Source organism: Rattus norvegicus, chromosome 6 (genome assembly GCF_036323735.1).
Source record: "Rattus norvegicus strain BN/NHsdMcwi chromosome 6, GRCr8, whole genome shotgun sequence".
Classification (NCBI taxonomy): Eukaryota; Metazoa; Chordata; class Mammalia; order Rodentia; family Muridae; genus Rattus; species Rattus norvegicus.
In genome coordinates, this window is record NC_086024.1 from 103489131 (window position 1) to 103503789 (window position 14659).

A 14659-nucleotide genomic window follows, 5' to 3' on the forward strand; every position below is an offset into this window, starting at 1 on the left:
TACATGTGTGGGGGTGCCCGAGGTTAGAAGAGGACATCGAATCTCTCTAGAGATGGAGTTAACAAGCAGTGGTTGTAATACTCCTGACCTGGGTGCTGAGAACTGAACTCAGGTTCTCCAGACGTATTCCTAACCACCAAGTTGTCTCTCCTAATTTATTTCATTTTTAAGTGTGTGTGTGTGTGTGTGTGTGCATTTTTGCACATGTGTGTGCACATGTTAGTGAGTAGAGGTGCCTGCAGAGGCCATGAGAGGGCGTCCGATCCCCTGGAGCTTGAGTTACAGCTGTTTTTTGAGCCACTCGATGTGCATGCTGGGAACTGAACCCTGGCCTTCTACAAGAGCAGTCGCCATTCTTAACTGTTAAACTGTTTCTCCAACACCTTGTTTGGTTGGTTTCAAAAAGTTTCCCTTGCCTTAGGCTTCCAAGCTCTGGGATTCCAGCATGTCCCACACTGAGAGGCACAGGGGTTCACAAATTCCATAAAATGAATTAGGTTGACCAGGTTAAATTGAGGGCCAACCTCTCAGCTAATTAACTGGGCCTGGGAGCAGAATCATGGTGAATCTGGAAACCTCTACTGTCACCACAAGAATACACTTTGGTGAGAAAGGTTTCATTTCTGGGAAAAGCCTGGAGAGTTGGGGAACAGCAGGTTGAGGACAAACAGAGCCCCCCCACCCCACCCCACCCCCCACCCCCGCCATGACAAGAATGCTGGCCCCTGAGCAGGGGCATTGATGTGTTTGCTCCAGGAGTGGGAAAAGGATCCTGAGTCAGGGCTCCTGACAGATCCATTAGAATATGCTGGGAATAGAGGGAGCGCTGTGGTGACCTGAGAGAGTGCAAGGCAAGGGGAATATTTAATCTCCAAATAGAAGAATTGGCAGGGCCATTGTGAGCTCCTCAAGAATGGGAAAGACTGTCCAGGAGGCCTTGCAGGATGGTCACGACAGGGTAGTCAGATGGCAGCCTGGCTTCAAGAAGAATGTCAACCAGAAGGGCTTTAGGTGCTGTTTGCTGAGGACAGGAGGCTGCACTTGGTCTTTGCCCCTGCTGCACATTCCTCTCCAATACTGGGTCACAGAATTACCTTAGTTACCTATCAGGCCAAGAGAGTTCAGGAGAAGTTAGTTCTAGTCCAGATCAAATAAACACAATCCCACCTGCAGTGGACACGATTCATATTTTCCAGGAACAGCTCTCTCAGAGCCTTGGAGCTGCAGAAGTGGGGAACAGATCCTCTTCTCCTGTCCTGTCCTGTCCTGTCCTGTCCTGTCCTGTCCTCCTCTCCCCTTTCCTCCCACCTTCTCCCTTTCCCTTCCCTCCTTTCTCCTCTCCTCTCCTTTCCTCTCCTCTCCTCTCCTCTATTCTCCTCTCCTCCTGTCCCTTATCCTCCCCTTCCCTCCTCTCCCCTTGTCTTTTGTCCTTTCTCTTCTTTCTTTTCTCCTTCCTCCCTTCTTTCCCATCTCAGGTAGCCGAGGCTGGCCTGGACTTATCCATGTGGATGAGGATAGTCTTGAACTTCTGTTCATCTTGCTATGTCTCCCAAGTGCTGAGGTCACAAGCATGCCCCACCACACCTAGTTTATTTGGTACCAGAGCTTTCTGTGTGCTAAACAAGCACTCTATCATTCCCACCTACAAGCTACATTCCCACCTATTTTTCATTTAAACTTTTCTCTGCTCCATTTCTTGACTCTAAGTTGGGACTAAGGTGCTGCTTACCTCAAAGGGATTATTTTGAAGATTGGATTGCTTCGTTTTCACAAGGCTCTGAAATGGTAATTTGTCCCTTCCTGTTATCACCTCAGACAGGGCTTCCTTAGTCTAAACACAAGAAACTTCAGGCCTCACGCGTGGGGAAACTGAGGCACAATGCAGTCATTGTGGCATATTACTTCCAGAAAAGAGGACCTGGTGGCTGAAGAAGGTAGCGGATGTCCTTTAAGTCATGATCTGGTGATGGAAGTGATTGGAGAGTGAGCCAGAGATCCACCTGCCTGGGTTGCTCCAAGGGGATCCGCTTGGTGCTGCTACACTGGGTCGAGAGTGGGTTGACATATCGACCTATCTCTTTGTGTGAGAGGAGGCGGCCTGCCTGTCGTCCCAGCACTCAGGAGGCCAAGATGGCAACATCACTTGTCCCTAGCTTGAACAACACAATGAGACTTACCTCAAAACAACAACAACAACAACAAGCCAAAAAAACCCAAACAAACAAACAAACAAACAAACAAGCAAACAAACAAAAAACACGGAACCCAAACAAGTAACTAAAGACAAACGAAACAGTGAAAAGTTCCCATTGTTTTGTTTCAGGCTTTCTGAACCTGTCAGCTCTTGTGCCCTGGAGATGAAGCAAAAGAGAAGAATGGGTCAGAACCAGGAACAACATCCTCTGGTAAATGGACGCAGGGTCTACTTGAAGCTGCTGTCCTGGCCATCTGGACGTCTTGCATCAGCCCACTCAGATACTCAGGATGCTGACTTGCTGAGACCTTGAATGGCCTTCCCTCTGTTGTCTGCCTCTGTCCTCCCCACCTGGGACATATAAATAGATTCTAGCTGTACTTATTTTTCCTCCCAAAGTCGCTGATGCTCTGTGTTGTTCCTTCTCCTGGGCCAGGTCAAGGTGGCGTCCCTGTCTTCATCATGGTAGGTCAGAGGCTTAGAGCCGGGGGCCCAAGAGCTAGCTGCTGAGTCAGAAGTGTGCATGGGACATGGCCATCTGCTGGTCCTTATGGAGGCTCCCAAGCTGCAGAGAGTGACAGACAGAGGTGACCTGGGCCTACAGTTCAGTCTTGAGCATCTGGAAGGCGCAAGAGGCAGTGGAGTGGCTGAAACTGGAGACCTTGGATTTGCAGTTTATCGGCTGCCTGTGTTTTGGAGAAATTCGATTATCTCATTAGCCATGCATGCGTGCGTGCGTGCGTGCGTGTGTGCGTGCGTGTGTGTATGTCCCACTCTCTAAGGAAAGCCTTTAAACAGGTGTCCAAACTGGGAGTGGAGAGGAGGCACAGGACTGTCATCCCAGGTACTTGGGAGGCTGAAGAAGGAAGATTAAAAGCTCAGTGTCTGCCTACACTTCAGAGACCAGGTCAAGGCTGGGCAAGCAACCTAATGAGAACTCTTGCTTAGCATCTTCCCCTCCCTTTCTCCCTCCCTTTACATTCATATATGCATGCACACACACTCACACACACACACACACTCATACTGCACACACACACATGCACACACATGCACACATACATCATACTCACACACACTCACACATGCACACACACACAGGCACACACACACAGGCACACACACATACAGGCACACCCACATAAAGGCACACACACACCATACACACTCACACTCACACACACACACGGCACACACACAGGCACACACACATACAGGCACATACACACCATACACACACACACACACTGTACATACACACAGTATACACACACACACACTGTACACACACACAGTATACACACACACACTGTACACACACACAGTATACACACACACACTGTACACACACACAGTATACACACACACACTGTACACACACACAGTATACACACACACTGTACACACACACTGTACACACACACAGTATACACACACACACTGTACACACACACACACAGTATACACACACACACTGTACACACACACACACAGTATACACACACACACTGTACACACACACAGTATACACACACACACACTGTACACACACACAGTATACACACACACTGTACACACACACAGTATACACACACACACTGTACACACACACAGTATACACACACACACTGTACACACACACAGTATACACACACAGTATACACACACACACACTGTACACACACACAGTATACACACACACACTGTACACACACACAGTATACACACACACACACTCTACACACACACAGTATACACACACACACACTGTACACACACACAGTATACACACACACACACTGTACACACACACACAGTATACACACACACACTGTACACACACACAGTATACACACACACACTGTACACACACACAGTATACACACACACACTGTACACACACACAGTATACACACACACTGTACACACACACACAGTATACACACACACTGTACACACACACAGTATACACACACACTGTACACACACAGTATACACACACACACTGTACACACACACAGTATACACACACACACTGTACACACACACAGTATACACACACACACTGTACACACACACAGTATACACACACACACTGTACACACCATCAGGCAAAGTCTGGCTGGAGAACAGCACCAGGTGAAATAAGACCTTAGACTCTAGAATGATGTTGCTAGGGTCTAAAGCCTAGCTCTGTCGCTCACAGCTGCATTTCCCAGGCACAGGGCAAAGGGGTGTGTGCATGTAGCCTCTGAACTCCTCATCTTCAACATACACAGGGTACTACTCAAATGCTCTGCAGGTTACTGGGGGAAATTGGATGGCTTCGAACTTGGCAAAGCACTTAGAACAATGTTTGGCATACAGTGTGTGGGCAGCGGATGGGGACCCACCTGAGGCTCTGCGCACTCTGTGGTCCTTCCCCAGCATTTGGTAAACATGGCCCCCTTGAAAACATCATCCTTTCCTTCCTTCTAAGAATGGCACCTGCAGGTGTTGGGGATTTGGCTCAGTGGTAGAGTGCTTGCCTAGCAAGCGCAAGGCCCTGGGTTCAGTCCCCAGCTCTGAAAAAAAGAAAAAAAAAAAAGAATGGCACCTGTAATCCTTCCTTCCTTCGTGAGGCACTAAATTCACAGCATCCTTTATCTTTCTGTTTCCACCTTCTGACCCCTCCTCCTCTCACCAAGGCCTCCAGAGCCTTTGTTCTCACGCCTCTTGGCAGCCCAGACTTCCCCAGGGTACAGAGCTCCAAATGCCTGCCAGTTCACTCTAACATGGCACTTGTCTTGACCCAGGCACTGCATCAGGCAGCAGGGAATAGGTTGCACAGCCACAGTCCACCTTACCAGAGAGACCCTCAAACTGAGAGAAGGAGAAATAGAGAAAGCAAATCATTAAACAGGCCTGATAAGAAAGGGATGCGGGTCCTAGCTCATCAGTACAGGGCTCTCTTGGTGTGTGAAAAGGCATAGTTTTGTGTGACTAAGGGAAGCCTCCTGGGAGGACAAAGAAGGGGCTGGGTACAGTATCTCAGAGATGAAGCCTCCAAGGCCAGGTCAGTGGTACCAAGCACAGTGGACACTGCTGGCCTTTCTGTTGCTTCTCTGGCCACACCAGGGGTCTGCTACAGAGCCTGTTGTGTTGCATCCTGTCCACCCTGTCCTCACCCTTCCTACACACCATTGCCCCTCAGCTTCTGCCCTTTCCTGTGCCTCAGTGTGCTTTCCCAGACTCTGGCTCACGGTTAGCATCCCACTTCCTCCTACTGGCCTTGGTCACAGACCACCATGGCTGATACTCCCACAATCAGGTAGTAGTTTTGAGGTGTGTGTTCTGAGGTTATCTTTTGGGGGAGCGCAAGTTTCTCTGTGCAGTCCTGGCTGTCCTGGAATTCCTCTGTAGTTTAGGCTGGCTTCAAACTCAGCGATCCACCTGCCTCTGCCTCCCATGCCTGGCAAAGTTATCTAATTCTGGTTTCTCCCAAAAGCAGGGTGGAAGGAATAACCTAATGAGTGACTAAGAAATGGATATGAGGGGTTGGGAATTTAGCTCAGTGGTAGGGCGCTTGCCTAGCAAGCACAAGGCCCTGGGTTGGGTCCCCAGCTCCGAAAAAAAGAAAAAAAAAAGAAATGGATATGATAGGACAATGTGTTTATTAATCTTGAAAAGCTATAGAAATTACTGTTTCCTTTAAAAATCACAAATAACCACTTATTTATGATAATTACTTGTAATAACTATCATTCATCAGCTATCATAATACTGCCGAGGGGTTCTTTTTTTTTTCATCCAGCAAATGTTAATTCAGCACTGGCTTTGGTGAGGCACAGTTCCCAGCAATGGGATGGGAACGTAATGTAGATACAATTGATTATTGCCTTCTTATATTTGGCTGGGCTCCCTAGGGACCGAGGAGATGGCTCAGTGTACATGGTGTTTGTTGCTCAAGCCTGAGGACCAGAACTTGGAGCCCAGCACCCATGTAAAAGCTAGGTGTGACAGCACGTGTCTGTAACCCCAGTACTGAGAAACGGAGGCAAAGAATCCTCTGGGCTTTTTGATCCACCACCCTAACCAATCAGTGAGCTCCAGGTCCAGTTAGAGGCCTTGCCTCAAACACTGAGGCAGAAGAGCTGGAGAGGTCTCAGGGGTTACCATCATGAGCTGCTTTTGCAGGGGTCCCAGGTTCAGTTCCCAAAATTCACGTGGTGACTTACAACCTTCTGTAACTCCAGTTCCGACCTCCGAGGGCTCTGTGTGCACACATACATACAGGCAAATGCTTATACACATAAAATAAAACAGGAAATGGGTGGGAAGTAACAGTGGAAGGCACTGCCACTGATCTCTAGCCTTTACACGAGTATGCACAGGCACAAACACCTGAACACTTGTACATGTACACACACATACATACTATGCACGCAACTTAAAAAAAAACAAACCAACAACTCTCTGGCCAGAGTGGGGAGCCCACTGCAGTTACTAAAAGCCCAGGAGGACCAGAGTGGCTAAAAGACAACAGGATGCTGAAGACCCTGGTGGCACAAGGTACGAGCCTGGCCACATTCGTATTAGCATCCTTCTCGACTGACCAAAGTGTACTCAGTCGGTGACCTCTGGGGCCTGCTGTCCCTTGCCTCATCAACCAGGATCGGGAAATGAAGGGTGAGCCAGCCGATGAGTTGTGGTAGTGATTCCTGCACTCCGTGAAACACGAGAGTCTGGCTGAGGACAGCTCTTGCCTCTCCTTCCCTGTCCTGGGGCGAACTTTTAGCTTCAGGTTTTCACTCCCCTGAAAGAGACACTTGTTATGACAGATGCAGGATGTCAGGACCACGGTGCAGAGTCTCTGGAGAGGAGGAGCTGGGTGACCCCAGGTCCAAGCAAGTGCTGTGGGGAACACTGTCCCTTGTGGACCCATCAGGACACCTGCTGGTTCTCTGGTTCAGCCAACAAATGTTTTTTGAGCTCCTACTATGTGCTAGACCTGTGCTGTGCTGGGTGCTCAGTATGTAGTAACTGATGAGCTGTAGTCTCCAGCCTTCTTTTGTGCATCATTTGAGAAATGTTTTGCTATATCTTTTCTTTCTTTTTTTTTAGATTTGTTTATTTATTATGTATACAGTATGCTGCCTGCATGTTTGCCTGCAGGCCAGAAGAGGACACTAAGTCTTATTACAGATGGTTGTGAGCCACCGTGTGGTTGCTGGAAATTGAACTCAGGACCTCTGGAAGAGCAGTCAGTGCTCTTAACCACTGAGCCATCTCTCCAGCCCGATCTTAGATCTTAATCTGAGTGTGTGTGTGTGTGTGTGTGTGTGTGTGTGTGTGTATGTGTGTGTGTTCAAATGTGTAAAGGCATAAACTGTGCCATAGAGCATGTGTGGAGGTCATAGGACAGCCTCAGGGGTCGGTTCTCTTCTTCCACCTTGCTTGAGAAGGCGTTTCTTATTGTTTGCCACTATGTACACCACACTAGCTAACCTGGTATCTTCTAGAGATTCTCCTGTCTCCCCAAAACCCATCTCACTGTAGGAATGCTGAAGTTCCTGACTCCTGCTACTATGTCCAGTTTTACATGGGCTAAATCTAACTCAGGGCCTCATGCTGTCAGTACAGGAGCTTTACCTTCTGAGCCATCTCCCTAATCTTCTCTTTCCTTTCTAAGATTAGGGTTTTTATTTATTTTTGTTTGTTTGCTTGAAATATGGTCTTGCTGTTATCCAGGTCATCCTTAAACCCTCGAGCTCCCTCTTGTTAAACTCCGGGATTCCACGAGTGCACCATCTCAGCTGGTTTAAGGTTTTGATCTTTTGACTCAATCTTGGTCAGTGTTGAGAAGACTCCTCTGGAATGGGGGACCTGGTGCACTGTAATGTGGGACACAGGAAATGGCACGATGTTGATCTTGAAGGAAGTTCATTCTCAGGAGAGTGAGGTACTCCAAGTCTACAAGGAGATGCACACCGCTGGCCTCATCCCTACTTCTCGGTCATTCTGTAGAGCACCAGCGTCGTGCTGTGTGGACTCATGAGCCAGCAGAGCTTGGAGCCAAAGAATCTTCTTTACTTGTGTGTTTCCCAACCTCGGGCGTTTTGCTCTATCAGCTAGATGGACCAATAGATTGTTCTTTCCGTTTCATGAACAGGCAAGAGAGACAGGGAAGTTCCTGGCATTTTATATTTCTAAAAGGTTTTTGTTTGTTTGTTTGTTTGTTTGTTTGTTGCTGTTGCTGTTTTTTTGTTTTGTTTTGTTTGCTTGGGACAGGGTTTTTCTGTGTGTCCGTGATTGTTCTGGTGCTTACTCTGTAGAGGAGGCTGGCCTCAAACTCAGAGATCCACTTATCTCTCTCTCCTGAGTGCTGGGATTAAAAGTGCCTGGTTGCTGCTTCCTCCTCCTCCTCCTCCTCCTCCTCCTCCTCCTCCTCCTCCTCCTCCTCCTCCTCCTCCTCCTCCTCCTCCTCCTCCTCCTCCTCCTCCTCCTCCTCCTCCTTTCAAAGCTGATTTCCTTACTTGTGAAAAGAGTTTGGTGTGTGAGCAGCTGCCTAGCTTGATGTATCTGTGGGGGGAGCTCTCCAAAAGATCTGAATTCCCCTTGTTAATTTTGTTCGGCTGGTTTTTGGTTTTGAAACAGGAGTCACCATGTAGCAGGCTGGCCTTAAACTTGGGATGCTTCTCCTGAGTTGCCTGGATGCTGGTTTACAGGTGCGTGCCTATACTATTTTTAGTTCACATAACCTCAAGGGTCTAATGTTAAGGTGAAGGAGAGGAGGCTCCATACCACTCGAGAGTTTCTCCTCTCCACTCCATTTTTAGCAGCTTTTTGACAAGTGAAAGCCAAGCCCAGGACAGGCAGGAGGACAGATGACAAACCTATGTAGAGTTCTTGCTTTTATCACAGTCCTCATGACCAGACCCATCTGGATGACCTCATTTGCTGGATGCAAACACAGAGGAAAGGTCTCCTTGGTTACACACAAGCTCCTTGGGGGTCAGGGACACAGTTTATGCTTCTGGACCTCGAAGCAGCAGCACACACAGTTCTGCACTCGGGCACTCGATGAGGCCTAATTGAACTGATCAGCTGATTGGAAACAACACTGACAGAGTCGAAGTGCCTAGAAAGACAATCTCCCAAAGGCTGCCGGCCAGTGGGGTCAGAGAAGGCTCAGGAAACAAGTTACTGCAAATCAGTGTGTTTGCTCAGTCCCAAGACAAAAGTGAATGACCGAAGTATTGTTTTAGAACAGGACAAAACTGTAAACCTAATATTGGGGGACTAGCTAAGCTGACTAGGTTATATATTAAGATTTTGAAGGGTCTGTAGTTATTTAAAGGCATGGGTGTTGTCTATTTCAATACAGAGAAATGCACACCAGATACTAAAGTGGGAAAACCATAATCTGTAGAGAATGCAGAAATACATATGTGTGCGTGCGTGCACGTGCACACACACACACTCACACACTCACACACTCGAAAAGACAAGAAGAGGGCTTGGCTACGCAGTAGCTCATTTTCAGATTTTAGACGGGTATTGTTTTATTATTTTATATGTATGGGTATTTTGCCTGCGTGTATGTCTGGAGACCACATGCATGCCTGGTGCTCATGGGGGCCAGAAGAGGGTGTCAAATCTCCTGGAACTAAGGTTACCAACAGTCGTGAGCCACCATATGGGTGCTGTGAATAGAACCTGGATTCTCCAGAATAGATCTAAGAGCAGCTGGTACTCTTCACTGCTGAGCCATCCACCCCGGCTTCACATCTTCAAAATTGCATTTTTAACTATTTATGGTGGGGCAGTAGCAGGGGCAATTCCATAATATGCATGATGTGGAGGTCAAAGGATGGGTCAAAGGTTGTCATGCCCAGTGGTTAGTGCTTTTACCTGCTGAGACATCTTGCTGGCCCAGTAGCTCATGTTTTAAAATGTACAGAACAAAGGGACTGGGTATAATAGAGTCAGGTGTCATAGGAGAGATGACCCAAGGATTATAGTCTAGACTATATGGACTTGAGCCTTCCTCTGTCCTCCTCAGCTTGTCATCAATGTGGTAAGAACTATATATAATATTTGCCCTGCCTGTCTCACTAGGGAAGGATGGATTTAAGGCAATCTGGAATCTTTCTATACCCCCATGAATATATTCATAAATTCATGTATAAAAGTAATAGTAGCTCCGCTAATAGGGTCTAATTCACATATGACTCAGAAAATACAAAATATACAAGATAAAAGAGAATGTTTTGGACTGGGCATGATGGTGCTTCCCTTTAATTCTAGCACTCAGGAGGCAGAGGCAAGAGGAACTGTGGGAGTTTGAAGCCAGCCTGATCTATATAGTGGAGTTCTAGGTCAACCTGGCTACCAAGTGAGCCCCTGTCTCAGAGATAGATAGGTAGGTAGATAGATAGATAGATAGATAGATAGATAGATAGATAGATAGATAGATAGATAGGCAGATACTGAGAGATAATCAGACAGAGAAACAGAGGCAGATAGACTGATACATACAGAAAGGGGGGAAGAAAGGAGGGAGAGAGGGAGAGAGACAGAGACAGACAGACACACACAGAGACAATATTTCTCCTGATTTCAGACATTGCACACCACACACTGGACAATCACAGTCTCAGCTAATCTCTTCACGTCTCTGAGATGCTAGACTATTATTAGCTCCATTTTCAGATGGTGCCTAGACAGGTTATATAATATGCTCCAATGAATGAGTCAGGGACCTGGAATTCAAAGTCAAGTCCAAAGTCTTGGACACCGAGTCTTTTGCGGGCAGTCGAGAAGTTCTCAGGGCACATGGGTTGCAGATGGCAATGTCTGAGAAAGGGGATGAAGGTAGACATCTGTGAATACGAAGCAAGCTGACTCCTTCCCGGTCCTTCACTGTCTCTCGGTTGCCCTTCCCCTCATCCTAGCACCTTCTGGACAACAAAATGAGCTCTCATCTCTGGGGATGCAACATAAGCCAGGCTGGGTCAAGTGCCTTCAGCAGAGTTAGAGGGAGAAAAAAGATTACACAAACAACTGGAAGGGATCTACAGACATGCCACTCCGAAGATGAGGAGGTATCTCTTAGGAAGCGAAGGCAGGCACCATGAGATGTTCTAGTACACGGTGCCATCTGGTCCTGCTGGTCAGCAGGCATGAGATCCTGGGGGAACAGATTGAGAGAAAGTCAGCAGAATAACTTCTACTGTCATTGTGTCTTCACACCTAAAGGGATCCAAAGAAAAGGCTGCCACTTCAATGTCTAATGGGTCCAGACAGGCTCCTACCTCCCGCCTTGATGCTTGGCCGCTCACACCATTACGGAAGCTGCCAACGAGAAAGGCACGAGATGCCGGGGACCAGCTGACCTTGACTGCCTGCATCTGAAATACTCCTGTCTATCCCACCACGGAGAGAGACAGCAACTAAATTGGATTAATCCCAAAGGGATCAGTCTGTATCTCAGAGTATTTATAAAATTTGAAAGATCTAGGCGCTTCACGGGCAGCACTTGCTCTAGCTTTAAGCGGTTAGCACAAAGCTCTGGAGCGGGTAAAGCTATGCTGAGCAACTGAATGGACTGTGTCAGGTCTGTGGAGGAGTTGTGAGACTTGAGGCTTCGCATGAATAGTGAAAAATCATATGCATATACATATACATTTATATACATATATGCTAAAGAATATATATACTAAGTCCTCACCTAACTGCAGGCTGACCAGCAGGTACACATCGTACTTTATAGGAATCATAACTCACCTGCCTTTGTTCTGCTTCTATGATTGCAAGGCTTTCTGCTCCCCTTGAGCAAATAGAAATACCACGGTGACACAACTGTGCCCTGTTCTTATTAAAAATTTCCATATTCTGTCATGGTTGGTAACAGCCTTGTAAGTTACTGTCAATGTGAAGCACCAAATGTGTTGATTTTTACCTTTATAAACCCCCTGCTCACTCAGCTTGGGGCAGCGTCTTTAGACTTCTGGTCATGCCCCTGGCTGGGTCTGTGTGCTTCAATCAAAACTTCAGATTCATAAAGAGTTCTCATACTGGTCTCTTTTTCTTGGGTGAGAACAGCCTGGCTACAATGGCCCATGAGATAGGAAGAGAGTCTGAGGGCTAAACGCAGAAAAAAAGAAGATAAAATGCTTTAAATGGGTTTGCACATGTAATCCAGTTTTAGAGTGTTTGCCTGGCGTGCATGAGGCCCTGGGTTCAATTCCCAGTACCACATAAATGGGTATGGTGGTGTAAACTTCTAATCTCAGCCCAGCATCTGTGTAACCCAAGGTCCTTCTTGGCTACATGGTAACTTTGAGGCCAGCCTGGGTGACATGAAACCCTATCTCAAAAACCAAAAAGATCAACAACAACAACAAAAAAAAAATTTTAGAAGTGAGGTGTGCACTCTTGGGCATATATGTGAAGGATGCTCCGTTATAAAACAAGGATAACAACTATGTTAATTGTGGCTTTATTCATAACAACCAGTAACTGGAAACAACCTAGACGCCCCACAACAGAAGAGTGGATAGACAAGATGTGGTACATTTACACAATGGAGTCTTACTCGGTGGTTTAAAAAAAGAAATCATGGAATTACAGGCAAATAGATACGACTAGAAAAAAAAATCATTCCTGATTAAGGTAACCCACTCAGACCCAGAAAGACAAGTACGTTATGTATTCGCTTATAAGTGGGTATTAGCTGTTAAGTAATGATGATCAAGCTATAACCCACAAACCCAGAAAGGTTAGGTAAAAAGGAGGGCTATAGGGGGATCTTCCTGAGAAGAGGAAATAGAATAGATTCTGGGGGTGGACGCGGTGTTGGTGGAGGTGGGAGTGGAAGGATCAGGTTGAGGAGAAGGGATTAAAGGAGAGAATGCAAAGAGACAGCTGAAGTGTGTGCAGGGGTATTGGGGGAGTGGTGTGGAAACCCAGTATAGTGGAAACTCCCTGAAGTCTATGAGGGTGACCCCAGTGAGGACTCCTAGCAATAGAGGATATGGAGTCTGAACTGGCCAGCGTAAGTAGCCGGGCAAGACCTCCAGTGGTGGGAGGGGTTATGCTGGGTTGAGTTGTTGGCTGAGGAAGTCTCGAGGAGATCCCTAAACATCCCAGGCTGATGCTAGGACAGGAGGTCACCCTCTGAAGACTGCCAGCAGGGCCCCATTGCCTAGGACAACTTCCATTCAGCTCTTGAACATGGAAAGGTCTAGCTGGCGAGGGCTTGGAGCTTTCATCCCTACATTCTAGTCTCTTGGGCACGAGAAGGAACTCTGCAGGCTATAGAAGGATCACCACAGCCACAAAACTCTCCACCTATGATCTGTCCTGCCTGAAAGATGTGCTAGGGCAATGGTGACTCAGAGTATCTGGGAGTGGCCAACCAATGCCTGGTTCAACTTGAGGTCTACCCCACAAGAGGGAGCCCATGCCCTACATTGCCTTGATGACCAGGATCCAGAGACTGAGACTGTATAACCCAATACCAAGGTAGAACAAAACATGACTGGCAAAAAAAAAAAAAAATCAATGCGGTGCAATGATTCTTAATGACATTCTGCTATACTCATAGATCAGTGCTTTGTCTGGTCATCGTAAGAGAGGCCTCCTCTGGCAGCAGATGGGAGCAGAGACCCACAACCAGACATTATGTGGAGAGTCTAAATTGGAGGTCTCCACAGGGTGCCTTCCCTAGATTAGAGAACCCCATGGAGAAGGGGAGGAAAGAGTCAGCGAGGATGGGACACTGGGAGAACGTGGCCTACTGTATCAATTAAGCAGGACTCACACAGGCTCACAGAGACAGAAGCTACAAGCACGAGACCTGCATATATCGACACCAGACATGGGTATCTACATATTTGTATGGCTGTTAGCTGCATAGATCTGCACCAGACATGGGTATCTGAATGTATGTTAGCTTTTTGTTCTTGGGAGATTCAGAACAGTGGGAGTAAGCAAATCTCTCACTCCTTTGCCTGCTCTTGAGACTCTTCCTCCTATTGGGTTGCCTTGTCAGCCTCGATAGGAAGGCTTTGACCTTGTCTTATTGTATCTTGTCCTGTCCTGTCTGGCTGTTGTCTCTTGGAGACCTGCTCTCTTCTGAAGAGGATCTGGGGGAGAGGGGAGGTTTGGGGGGAGCTTGGAGGAGGAGGAGGAGGAGAGAGAGAGAGAGAGAGAGAGAGAGAGAGAGAGAGAGAGAGAGAGAGAGGAAACTTTGGTTGGGATGTATTGTATGAGAGAAGAATCTCTCTCTCTCTCTCTCTCTCTCTCTCTCTCTCTCTCTCTCTCTCTCCCTCCCTCTCTCATTCTCTCCCTCTCTCTTTCTTCTGAAAGAGGGCTGTTCTGTGTAACTTCAGTTGTCCTAAAACTAGTTCTGTAGACCAGGCTGGTCTTGGACTCACATAGATCTTATTGCCTCTGCCTACTGAATGCTGGGACTAAAGG

At 47.2% G+C, this 14659-nt stretch overlaps 1 long non-coding RNA gene across 3 annotated transcripts in view; it reads left to right on the plus strand.

Annotated features, from left to right (window-relative positions):
• Nucleotides 1-14354, plus strand: part of LOC102547797 (uncharacterized) — a 40796-nt gene extending 26442 nt beyond the window's left edge. For 2 of the 3 annotated variants that reach the window (XR_010052717.1, XR_593102.4), the window contains one exon: nt 2324-2592. This is a non-coding gene — a long non-coding RNA (uncharacterized LOC102547797). Of the gene's footprint in view, nt 1-2323; nt 2593-8830; nt 8902-11434 lie in introns of those variants that run through there. The other variant, XR_010052716.1, reaches the window with a different exon arrangement.
• Nucleotides 14355-14659: the final 305 nt, after the last annotated feature.